A 13,337-nucleotide genomic window follows, 5' to 3' on the forward strand; every position below is an offset into this window, starting at 1 on the left:
TCTGTTCTCCACTTGCTCCGTGAATGAAGGTTTCATATTTTCCATCTGTTAAATGGAATAATAATTCTTGACATCTGCCTGCCTCACTTGGACACTATGAATAGAACATTTTCCCCAAGTGCTTTGGGCTGACGTTAAAAGGAACTTCCTAAACATTAGCGCACTCACTGCTAGATTTTCTTGGACACCAGTCAACTTAAATGGATAATAATAAATTCCTCTGCCTATCTTTGTTGAGAGATTAAAAGAGAGAAAAATCCCGCAAGACTTTGGTTCTTGAATCCTCTGCTCTATAAAATCTCTTTTGGGAGAAGGGTCTGAGGATATATCCAGGGTTGTAAGATGGCAAGAGTTGTTTCTAGAATATTGTGGTTTTAAAATCCCCTTTCCTGAATGATGTAGACAAAAGCAGTCTGCAACAGGAGGATAAGAATGGAGTCGAGTTGCTACTGGACTTTGGGACCATGTATAGACATGGGATAGATTCCTAGATACGTGTACTCATTGGCATTTATTTATTTAACCCATAGCAACTTACAGAGTGTTTATAATGGGCTCCCAACCACTAGCCCCAGGTTTTTTGCCACGGTCTGACCCCAGAACCAGCTCTTCCTGGCTGGACCACCCCCCACCCCCGCAGAGTCAGGCTGCCTGTCTTGCACCCCAAAACCCACTCACATGTTCCCTCACTCTCTATGTCTATGGCGAGGGGTGAGGGAACTTCCAGGCAAAAGGAAGTTGTTTTCTGGTCTGTGTGTGGTGTGTATGTGCCTCGGACACACAGAGACTAAAGGGAGGAGGAAGGATAGAGATGCCAGTAACCACCCCAGTAGCCTAAGATGGGAGTTCCTGGGGGTGAGGCTGTAAAGTCCAGGTAAAATTTCCATCTCGCTAAAGAGTTTGTAAGTATCTCAAGCATCAGGATCTGAATTCCCTTATATTCTGTAGGGCTGTTTACACAACAGGGTTTTGTTGAATGGCAACTGAAGAGGTGACTTACTCAGTGGATTTGAGAACTAAATCATTCACTTTTAACTCCTGCTGGTGTAGACAGATATTGAAGGGGTTTTCTTGTTCTTGCCTCACCTGGGGGCCTGCCGTTCCCTGTCTGGACTAAAAGTGGAAGGCACAGAACAGCAACAAAGACGCAGCCTCTGAAAATTCAGTCCCTGTAAATTAACGCTAGGCCTTGACTCATGTCAGTGGGCTCCCACTTGCCAAGGACTGTAAACAGACAAGAGGAGGAACCTGACTGGAAATGCTCCCTGGATCTTGTGCTTCTTTTCTTCCTACCCAGGGGCTTAAAAGCTTTCTCAGCATTTCCTGCATCTTCCGTGGCCAGATGGGAACCCAGCGCATCCTGGGACTCACCCGAACACAGCCAACCTGTCGTCAGGACATTTTACAAACAAATCCATCCAAGGATAGAATGGGATGTCTCCCAACACAGAGAAGGTGAGTCTCATGTTTGCCAGCAAAGACTGTGCCACCGCTTACTTGGCATGCCATGAAATGGACTCCCACCCTGGGTGATCAGTTACACCTGCCAACCAACTTCAAGGGTCTCTTCCAACTTGAGATCCTTTATTTCCTGTGGTTTCAGGTCGGGGGATTATAGAAAGAATGGTGATAAGGCATAGATTCTGACCCCACAAGAAAGGACAAAGCTTTGATAAACACAATTGATTTGGTGTCTGGGCCATCCTAACAGATCCAACATGTGCCAGCTAATCCACTCCCTGGGGCTGAAGCTGGTCATGCAGACACCTGGAAAAGCTTGACCACCAATGGCAGTGACAGCAGGCAGTAATGGCTTCCGTTTGGCCAGTGTTCCTGTCCCTCACGGCTCCACCCCCATCCTTCCGAGCACCTTCCGCATTATCTGAAAGGTGCACTTGGTACAAAATGTGTGTGAAAGGCGCTCGCATAAAAGTGATTTTATGGCTCTGGCTTGGGTTTGGAAGCTAAGCAAACAGAAAGATCTCAGGAATAAAAGGGGCAATAAAATCATTACATGATGCTTTGAACTCATGCTAAATACCATCTGTATTTCAAGGTTCTCAACATGTCTTACCAACAAGTTCAGAACTGTCTTTGTTGCCCCCTTTAGTGGGTGGGGAAACTGAGTCACAGCTGGGCGAGGGCTGGAGAGCCTGCAGGGTTTGCTTCAAAGACCAGCTCTTTGGTGGCCGGTGGGAGAGCAGTCCCGACCACAGCTTGGTTCTGAGGGAAATGTACAGATTCTGAGCCCTCGGTGTAAATCCTACCCACACAGCACACCTGAGATCCAGCGGCTGGCTGGTTGCCTCTGGAGTTAACCACAATAATATCAGCACAGACCAGCCTTCGTGCTTCCTGTACATCGGGCACCACCTCTGCTATTTCTCACTGCAGTCCTGAGACGTCGGTATTCTTGTCCTCCTGTGTAAATTGGGACAGTGAGGTATAAGAAGGTGAATGCATTTGAAAGGACCCCCACTGGAGGGCGTGGTGCTGGGTTCTGATCCCAGAGCCTGTACATTAACAACCAGGATGCTTACTTCTGAGAACAAGGACCAGGCCACCATTTTTGCTCAGAAGCCAGAAACTTTCATTTACCTCTCCAGTCTTTTTTTTTTTTTTCTTGGCCGCACTGGATCTTAGTTGCAGCATATGGGATCTTAGTTCCCTTGACCAGGGATCGAACCTGAGCCCCCTGTGTTGGGAGCTCGGAGTCTTAACCACTGGACTACCAGGGAAGTCCATCCCTCTAGTCTTCATCTCAGAATATGGAGAAGGCCAGGGACAGATTCTGACAGGTTTCCCTTAGAGGTCAAGGAAACAGTTTGAAAGACAATGAACAAAGCCATGAGATGAGCCAGACAAGCATTTCTAAAGTCACAAATACAAAGAATCCCCCTCTCAAATGACAAGAGATTGTTGAGATGTTGGAGAAAATTCTAAAGTAGCCATTGCTGGGACTTCCCTGGTGGTCTAGTGGTTAAAAGTCCTCACTTCCACTGAAGGGACACAGATTCAATCCCTGGTGGCAAACTAAGATTCCACATGCCACACGTGGCCAAAAAAAAAAAAAGAGTATTCATTGTTCTTGTTATTTTACTATTTAAAATTTGAAAATTGTCCCATTGAATGTATTTTGATTGTCCAATGGAGAGATAGCTCAAGAGTTACAAAATGAAATACCATGGCCCACGCAGCACCCACCCTAGATGCCGTGGTGCTCAGTCACCCCCTCCTGGTGCACCCAAAGCCCCTCCTGGCCCACAGGGGACTCTGGCTAGCTGCACAACAAACCTGGCTCCCTTTCCTCCTGGGCAAGCTGGGCTCCATTTCCCAGCCTCCCTTGCAGTTAAGTAAAAGCCACGTGACCAGGTTCTGGCCAATGAGATGTATTCTGGCCAATGTGACTTCCGACCAGCGGGCATTTCTCCACTGTCTTTTATCTTTGTCGGTCTCCTGGATGTGAATACTTGGGCGATTGATCTTGGAAGCCACATTTTGAGAATGTCTGAGGCTCCATCAGCCTGGATTCTGAAGGCCTCATTGGAATGAAACTCTTTCCCCTGGTTCCGCTGCTGGTCGAACACAACTGATTTGCTGTTGAGAGTCATCCTTAATGAATAAATCCAACACATGGAAGCTATTCCAGTTCATGGGGCAGAAGCTGGTCAGGTGGATGGCTTAAAAAAAAAAAAAAAAAAGAAGAACTCAGAATGGCTTCAGTGACAGTTACAATACATTATAAAATGTCATAAAATGTTAAAATAACTTGCTTTACCTTAACTAATAGAGCAATTTAGAGATAAGAATCCACCCTCTCCAGACTAAAAATGAAAAATTCTCTAACTATCAACCCCTGACACAGTAGAAAGGAACCCGAGGCACAGAAACATCCCATTATTTTCCTTCTTTGTTTGGTTAGTTGTCTGTGATAAAACTCAACTTCTTCAGTTCCCTTCCTGGATACTCTGGGCTGAGGATGACAAATGAGTTTAGTCTGGAAGCCACCTCCAAATGATTGATGGTCCCTACCTGCACTGAGGATTCTGGGACCACATCAGGAAAGAGCACAGTGATTAGATGTTCTCCGCCAAGTGCATAGAAAGGGGAGAGGCTGCCTGTGCATTTGCATCAGCAGCCGGCTCCCAACTACCTGTCCATGGGTAGATTCCCTCAGAATCACTTGGGATGCTCGCTCACAATTCAGTCTCCAAGGCCCCACCCTCTCTCTTACACGATTAATGAAACTCTCTGGGTGTGGACCCTGGAAAGCTACATTTTTATAATCTTTCCATATCTTTGTGATAAAGAGGTAGCTTTGAAAGCCATGCAGGTGCACACAGGCACCTAGCCAAGATATTATAAACAGCGTCAAAGACCACCAGACCATCTTCACTGCCTGGAGCTGGGTGACCCTGGGAGAGTCACTAAACCTCTCTGTGTGCAGTTGCCTCCTCTTTATATTAGGGATAATGATATCACCTTCCTCGTAGGGATATTAGGAAGGTTAAATGAGGTTTTGCATAATAAGCATTCACCAAATATTAGTTTTTGTTATATTATCTTCTTTTAAGTGTCTATAATTGTATTCTGCCCACAGGCACTGCCATAGGTAAAAACGCTGTTTTCTAAGATTTCCAGATGCCCTGGACAGCACCACCATCCTGAAAGAGTGTGACAGACAAAGCACATGGGGTTCTAGGGCAGTGGTGATCATCACTGTCCACTCACTGCTGCCTCATGACTGCACCCAGACTGGGTGAGGACCATGAATGGGGAACAACCTGTTGAGAAGAGCCTAGAGGGAGGCAAGAGGTGAATACATGTGGATGCTATCTTGGTCATGACCGTGATGGTTACAGTGCCTGGGACAGTAATGCCAGTGATGACGCTGGTCACAGTAATGACCGGAAGAGTGGTCACAATGGGACATGACGGCAGTGTGCCAACCAACTGTGCTGATGTGGGATCAGGACTGTCAGAGAACAAGGCATTCCATCTTTCCAACATGAACTCCTCACATTTAAGCTCATCCATATCACGGGACTTCCCTGGTGGCTCAAACACTAAAGAATCTGCCTGCAATGCAGTGGACCCAGCTAAGCCTGGCTCTTTTCAGCTGATCAGTAAATACGTGGAAGAACAGAAAGCTAGCGTCTTACTGTTCTATCTGCCTCTCCATCTGTGGGCAGTATTTGAGCATAGGTGAGGCCAGGCTCCTGGGGAGGAAAGGATTGCGTGGGTGGTGTGTAGGGATGTTTTGATTGCCTTTTCAAAGTGGAGCCTTGGCCCAGGGTGGTGGTGTCTTGGGAACCCAGGGGACCTTGGCCAGTCCCAGGCAATGGGCTTCAGTGAAGTGTTGCCCACGAGGGACCCTGGGTGGTCAGAAGCCTGGGCATGCCTCCTCCCAGCACAGCCCCCGGAACCACTCAGCAGAAGAGGAGCCAGGAAGTCTGAGCTCAGGCCCCGCCCTGCCATTGCTCCTGGCACAGCTTTGAGCAGATCTTTCAACTTTTGTGACTCAGTTTACTCAACTGCCAAATGGAGATCATCACGTGGCGCTCCAAAGACTTTTGTAATACTGTAATGAGTGTTTATAAAGCACTTTGTAGGAGTTTATGGTTATTTGAGCTAGGAAAGGAATTACAAATTATTCCCGAGTAAACAGTATTTAGAACCTGGATTTTCACCAGTCAACAGGTTTGCCTGGATGTTTACAAGATCATTGTAACCAGACACCCTGAGGTCCCATCAGTGCAGACTGGTTTCACTTGACAAAGTACCTCTCCTTCCTGAGAAGCATGCTATATGCTTTGGGCAGGGGGTCATCTGTGTATATGTCGTGCTTTTTTTGTGATTCATGAGCTAACAGGACAACTGGCTTCAGAAATGGAAGCCAGACACTCATCTTTCTTTTTGATTTTTAAATTAATTTTTTAGGATTAAGAGACAATGGAGAACTGTTTGAAAAGCCAACTAAACCTGATTTCTCACCAACTACATCTTCCAAAGTGCTACGTACTTCTGCTGGAATTTGCACTGCATAGGGTATTAATAGATAATCACTGATAAAGAGATACACGTGTATTTCCTTCAGAAGTTTGGAATACATAAAGTGCTTGTGTGTAGTGGAAAAAAGGATAAAACATGGTGAGTTGCTGTGCCAAGCTATGTGCTTCCCCTTGCCCTGTTTTTCCCTCATTTGCACAACTCTGTTATAGTATAAACCAAGTTAGCATCCAGATAGCAATGTCACCCAGAGCCAGTGTGTGACCAGTGAAGCTCACGTTCACATCCAGCTATGTCCATCTCTGCTTCTGTATTATCATTATCGCTGCTGCTACAACACCATTATTTATGCTGTGCTGTGCTTAGTTGCTCAGTCGTGTCTGACTCTTTGCGACCCCATGGATGGTAGCCCACCAGGCTCCTCTGTCCCTGGGATTCTCCAGGCAAGAATACTGGAGTGGGTTGTCATTTCCACCTCTAGGGCATCTTCCTAACCCAGGGATTGAACCCAGGTCTCCCGCATTGCAGACGGATTCTTTACCAGCTGAGCTACCAGGGAACCCACCATCATCTATACCTCGCTACAAAGTACACAAGCACCCTACAAGTTTCCCAAACTCTGTCCTATTCCCTTACCATACAATCAATGCTCTCAGCCTCCAAGCAGAAGAAAGCAGGCAGGATGTGGAGGACAAGCGAGAAAGGGAGAGTCTGGGGCAGAAGTTGGGGCTCCTTGGCCTGACTTGGGTTGGTCAGAGAAGCGGTGGGACAGCAGAAAAAGAGCGACTTTCTGAACTTCTAATATTGGGATAGGAGCCAAACTCAGCTCTTGTTTTGCTCTCCACTTCAAAGACCAACCTGATTTTGCAGAACCGTTGCTAACTGCTTCCCTGGTTAACATGAGCCAGGAAGCCAGAAGCTTCTGAGATTTTTCTCCCCCAAAATCATTTCTATGAGGAGGGTCTGGGCTTCCTAACCCTGACCCATCATTAAGAGAATGAAGATGGGAAAGGGGGACGTGTCATGTCAGAAGATCGTGTCCTTGTCCACAAATCATTTTTATATCTATGATTGCGATTAAGCCTAAAAGAGAGAGGAGAGGAGATGAACAGAAGGAATCAGGTCCAGAGAATTTCCTACAAACTACTCAGCCTGGTCCTGGAAACCCACCACCGTCTGACAGCGAATTTCCATTCCCATCACAGGGTGTCCATCCAAATCCATTCAACAACCTTTCACTGGAATCCCTTCCCTATGCTACATGTGGTGTTTATACAAGGATGTGAAGGAACCATCCCTGGCCTCGAGGAATTTATAATCTAGAGGGGAGACAGAAAAATGATATTATTTCAGAAAACTGCTTTAAAGGGGAGATGAGTAAAATGCCCTGTGAGAACATTCCATTCTGCTCAGCTCAACCAGACTCTTCACTGCTCAGAAAAATCCGAAAATTCTCAGCTTAAGGTATTGGCTCTTGCCTTCCTGTTTGCCCTAGATGTATGTCAGGCTCCCAGCTCCCTTTGGTTTAAGTCTTCACCCCCTGGCATATCAGGGACACCGCTTTCTCGAGGAAGTCTTTCTAATGCCCCACATTCTGTCTCCTTGGAACTCTTAAAGCTCTTACTTAGTATCTCCTTTATGACACCTCTCATTTTTCTGCCCAGTTATTTCCACATTTTACTTAAGCCCCCCTCTCCCCAAGGGCATGCATGTCTGCATGCTAAGTCATGTGAGTCATGTCTGACTCTTTGTGACCCTATGGACTGTAGCCCACCAAGCTCCTCTGTCCATGGGATTCTCCAGACAAGAATACTGGAGTGGATTGCCATCTTGCACAGGGTAGGTGCTCAGTAAATCTTTGTGGGCTTCAATTAAACCCTATTGAAAATATTATCAAACATTATTAAAATATTATCAAAATCATGAGGAAATGTAATCACATCTAATAGCATTAAAAGATTCCTCTAAGAGAGTATTAAGTTTAAAACACCAGATGAATAAGATAGAATAGATATTAAGGCATCGTTTATGTGTGTTGTTTCAGTCTGGGTCCTGGTAGGAAGCAGAATTCATTCCATGTTTAGTGAAAAGACCTCATTAAGAGCTGTGAGCGGGGATTTCCCTGGTGGTCTGGTGGTTAAGAACCCATCTTCCAGTGCAGGGGATGTGGGTTCAATCCCTGGTCAGGGAACTAGGATCCCACATGCCACAGAGCAAGTAAGCCCATGCACCGCAACTGAAGAAGCCTGCATACAGCAGTGAAAAGCCAGTACAGCATCACCTCCCCCCGCCACCACTAATAAAAAGAACTGTGGGCAGAGTTAAGTGAACAGGTGGGAGAGTGACACACTGACCAGTCCTGGTGGGAAGCCATTATGGCTCCAAGGGCATGAAGAGCAATGAGGGGGATGGCTGGGCCTAGGCCTAGTTAGGACTGAAACCTCACGGGAGGGTCCAGAGGTGGAAATTGAAATCAGCAAGGACAGAATATCCCTGGGAACTGTAGGCAAGGAACAGTGTTCCAACTTCTCTGCCTGCCACTGGCTGAACATAACAGGATGCCAGCATGAGGTATGCAAAGGAGCCTGGATTCTGCCCTGATGAGCCAGCCTCTGGGATGAAGCAGGGCAGAGAAGGGCAGAGAAGGTCTGGGGACTCCGTGGAGACCACAGAGGACACACCCAGGACAGGGTAGAAATGCATACCCTAGGAGTTGTGATTATGAAGGACGGTCAGCTTTTCCCTTCTCCCTTTTATGCAATTAAGTCTTTTACAATGAACATGTGTTGTCTCTATTACCAAGGGAAAAAATAGGATTTTTCATTTAACACTCTGACCTTCTAGAAATCCATGTGGGCAAAAACAAAAGAAAGGAAAAAATGAAAGGCATATTTCATGAGTAGTGATCTGGACTTTTGAAATCTCCTTCTAATGTTTTCAATCTCTAACTTGTAAAGTCAAAGTCACGCCTAGCCATTCATGTATTCATGTACTCACTGATGTATTCATTCAGCAAATATGTCCCATGCTGGACCCAGGCAGACACAGCCCCAGATGCACAAAGCCTAACCTCTGGCAGAGAAAATGGAACATGAATCTACGTGCCAGAGGGCAATGGTCCCCAGGTGACAGATGAGAGGGAACTGTGGGAAACATGTAGGGGTGCCCAACACCCAATGGGTCCTCTTCCCTGGCCCAGAGCGGGGACACGGAGGGCTTTACCCCACCATCGCATTAGGTAGTATCCCTGCTTTCCCCCAAGAAGGCCAAGGGCGCAAAACAAGTCAGTGCCTCCCCTTCTATTGGGCTAACTGTCCATACTCAGACTGGATATATGCAACCTGACAATGAACTTAGGTGACACTCACTTTAAATATTAACAAATAACCTAAGTGGATAGCAGGGGAGGGAAGAGGAGATAAATTGGGAGATTGGGATTAACAGATACACACTGTGCTGTGCTGTGCTGTGCTTAGTCGCTCAGTCGTGTCTGAATCTTTGGGACCCCACAGACTGTAGCCCGCCAGGCTCCTCTGTCCATGGGGATTCTCCAGGCCAGAATACTGGAGTGGGTCGTTGCCAGGCCCCCCTCCAGGGAATCTTCCCAACCCAGGGACCAAATCCATGTCTCCCGCATTGCAGGCGGATTCTTTACTGTCTGAGCCACCAGAGAAGCCCAACAGATGCACACTGCTATATATTAAATAGGTAAGCCACAAGGACCTACTGTATTGCCCAGAGAACTGTGTGCAATATCTTGCAATCACCTATTAATACAGTGGAAAATAATCTGAAAAAAATATGTGTAAATATATATGTACAACAGAATCACTTTGCTCTACACTTGAAACTAACACAGCATTGTAAATGAAGTATATTTCAATTTAAATAATGTTTTAATAAAAAATCAACAAATTAAGTGGGAATTTTACAAACATGATGCCAAGCTGCTGGCCCCCATGAGTGGGCTGTTTCCAGGTCTCATTAGATATAAGCTCACCCTGTTTCTGTCCTTCGGTTCTGCAACCCCACCCAGGATACAGTTCTCTGCTCCACTGGGCCTGATGTTTAAAGGCTCATCATGGAGAAGGCATGTACTGGAGTGGCAACCCACTCCAGTACTCTTGCCTGGAAAATCCCATGGACGGAGGAGCCTGGTAGGCTGCAGTCCATGGGGTCACGAAAAGTCGGACACGACTGAACGACTTCACTTTCACTTTTCACTTTCACACATTGGAGAAGGACTTGGCAACCCACTCCAGTGTTCTTGCCTGGAGAATCCTAGGGACGGGGGAGCCTGGTGGGCTGCCGTCTACAGGGCTGCACAGAGTTGGACACGACTGAAGCGACTTAGCAGCAGCAGCAGCAGCGTGGTATTGGCCTTGGTTTGTCTCTTTATTAGCAGCTCTATATTCTCAAATCTGGGAACTCTTTTTAAACTCCCCCCAAGTTGGCAGACTCATAGAGAATAGTGGTTGTATGTTAAGTATTTATTTCTTGATTGAGAAAATATATAATGACAAAAGTCTATAATGAATTTAGGTATGTTTTCAAGTAAATAAATGTACATTTTATTAATTATAACCATGTACATATATTTGAAAAATAAGAGCTCACATGAGTGGAAGGTGTGAATTTTTCAGACACGCCAACGCTGGCCTTCATCTGCCAAGCCCCTTGCCAAGCCCTTTCATCTGCCAAGTCCATAAACCTGGAGGTTTGGGGCACTTTCATCCACCATTCTTCAGCTTCTTTATCCCCAGCACCGCAAAAGAGAGTCTGCTGAGACAGTGAGGTTCATCTGGGGCTGGGGACCTTTGATCAGCCTGAGACATTCTTTAATTAAAATTTGATGTCATGGGAGGGGTGCCATTAAATTGCATTTTTAGTTAAGAAAGTCAGTGCCAATGGCAAATGGAAGGAAGGATCGGGGTGGAAAAAAGAGTGATGTTCTTCCCACTTCAAAGAAACAGAAGCCAATTCTGAGCTTAAAAAGCTCTTTTAAGGAGACTTCCCTAGTGGTCCAGTGGTTAAGAATCTGTCTTCTAATGCAGGGGACACGAGTTCGACTCCAGCTCAGAGAACTAAGATCCTACATGCTGTGGACCAACTAAGCCCAGCGAGCCCAGCAAGCAGCTACTGAGCCTGTGCACCCCAACTACAGTCCATGTGCCACAATAAAAGATCCCACATGATGCAACAAAGATCCCACGTGCTGCAACTAAGATCCCACGCAGCCAAATAAATAAAAATTTTTTAAAAAATTTAAAGATAATTGATAAGAATCAAGCCTATCATTCAGCATTTATGTCAGTGATGAAGCTCTATCCCCGCTCTGATGTCACCTCTTTCCTCCTAACTAGTGTCTATCCAGGCCAACTATAATCCCAAGCTAGTAAATACTCACAATCATGTGCTAGAAAAGTAATGAACTCCTTTATCACTGGAGTTTGGAAATCCCCTAACTAGACTAAGCCACAAAACATTAATCCATTAAGTGTCTTCGTTTAGAGATGATGAGAACTTGAGTGACTTCCTAGAGTCTTATTGTAGGACTTCAGAGGTTTTGGTACCTGGAGTGAAGTAAGATGAGCAAACAAGGTTTCTGATGGCCATTCTGTCCAAAAGTAACTTGATACTTAAGTGTTGGGCACCCTAGTAATTTAATTCAGGATGAATGCAAATCGCTGTTTGTTTTTTGGTACAGGCCTTGCATTTCCTTAAGTAAAAGGCTCAATAACAATCAAGACCATCATAAGTGGGCTTGGAGGCCACAAGGAAGAAGTGGGGAGAGTGGCTGGCTCTTCCAAGCATGGCATCTGCACCATCCTGGAGAGGGTTGAATGGTCCCCAGAGAGGATGACCTGTTTCCCTGCCTGAACAACCTCAGACACCATTTCCCATTTATCTTTTCATCTCAAAGCCAGCAAGACTCGGGACTAATTTCCTTTGTCCATTCTGTTGGTTTGGAGATGTTGTAAGAGATCAAAAGAATTGTAAGGCAGCTGAGGTCAGGTCCTTCCTGAAAGATATCCCAGAACATATTTGTAACATGAGTTCTTAACTCCAAAAGTTAAAGTTACTTGAGTTTGATATTGTTATTGAACGTCATAAATGGAAATCATAAAGGTAACTCTTAGGTGAAGGGAATTAAAAGATACAAACTTCCAGTTGTGAAATAAATTAGTCTTGGGGATGTAATGTACAACATGGCAACTATAGTTGATAAAACTAATACTGAATATTTGGACGTTGTTAAGAGTGTAAATCTTGAAATCTCATTGAAAGAAAAAAAAATTCTGTAACTATGTGTGATGACAGATGTTAATTAGACTTACTGTGGTCATTTCACAATATATGCAAATATCAAATCATTATACATTTGAATGAAATACATAACAAATACCAAATCAGTTATACATTATATCAGAAATGAATATAATTTTACATGTCAATTATACTTTAATATTTTTAAAAAAGGTAACTTTCTGTAACCTCATTAATGAATAAAAGCTCTAATAACTCAAAGGGCATATACTAATAGTAACATTGGTCTGATCTGAAAACGAAGTCATAACTTTTAAAGCAGAAGCTTCAGCTTTCAAATTACACATTGATCCAGATAAACATATCTATTAAACTGTGTCCTGGTACAAAGCATCTGATGGTTTTCCTGGTGGCTCAGACAATAAAGAATCAGCCTTCAATATTAGAGACCCGGGTTCGATCCCTGAGCCAGGAAGATCCCCTGGAGAAGGGAATAGCAACCCACTCCAGTATTCTTTCCTGGAGAACTCCATGGACAGAGGAGCCTGGTGGGCTACAGTCCATGGGATCTGACACCACCTACAGTCCAAGAGTCAGACAGGACTGAGCAACTAACACTTTCACTTTTACAAAGTATCTGATGTGGAAAGGATGTGGCCACACGCACCCTGGATTGATAGAGAAACTTGCTCCAGAGGAAAAACTGGCTCCCTGGATAATGCACCAAGTTGAAGAGAACATGGATAAATCTCAGTTATCTGATGAGCAAGATTTAGTTAACTCACTAGGAAATGAACGCATGTTTGGAGTATGAACATAGCTAAAGTTTCATTTTCTCTTTTCATCTCTCCATTTGGTCCTTTGCATCAGGTGAGTAACTGCCTAGTTGACTTGGTCACGTCTTCTGCCATGTAATTCTTCATGAGGATATCAGCAACATCAGTGGCTCCCTGAAGTCTGGATGGACAGTGACTCACATTGTTATGTATGCAAACTCATGTTCCACTCCCGACTCCCACTAGTGCTTGTCACACTGGGGAAATGGGTCCCAGATTTCACAC

General features: G+C 45.1%; 1 long non-coding RNA gene across 1 annotated transcript; it reads left to right on the top strand.

Moving 5' to 3' along the window:
* The first annotated feature begins 288 nt into the window (after positions 1 to 288).
* LOC113885490 lies at positions 289 to 6,075 on the top strand. The gene is made up of 2 exons (XR_003509227.1): positions 289 to 1,455; positions 4,601 to 6,075. It is a non-coding gene; the product is annotated as an uncharacterized LOC113885490 (long non-coding RNA).
* The last annotated feature ends 7,262 nt before the right edge of the window (positions 6,076 to 13,337 follow it).

Source organism: Bos indicus x Bos taurus, chromosome 28 (genome assembly GCF_003369695.1).
Source record: "Bos indicus x Bos taurus breed Angus x Brahman F1 hybrid chromosome 28, Bos_hybrid_MaternalHap_v2.0, whole genome shotgun sequence".
In the NCBI taxonomy this organism is placed as follows: domain Eukaryota; kingdom Metazoa; phylum Chordata; class Mammalia; order Artiodactyla; family Bovidae; genus Bos; species Bos indicus x Bos taurus.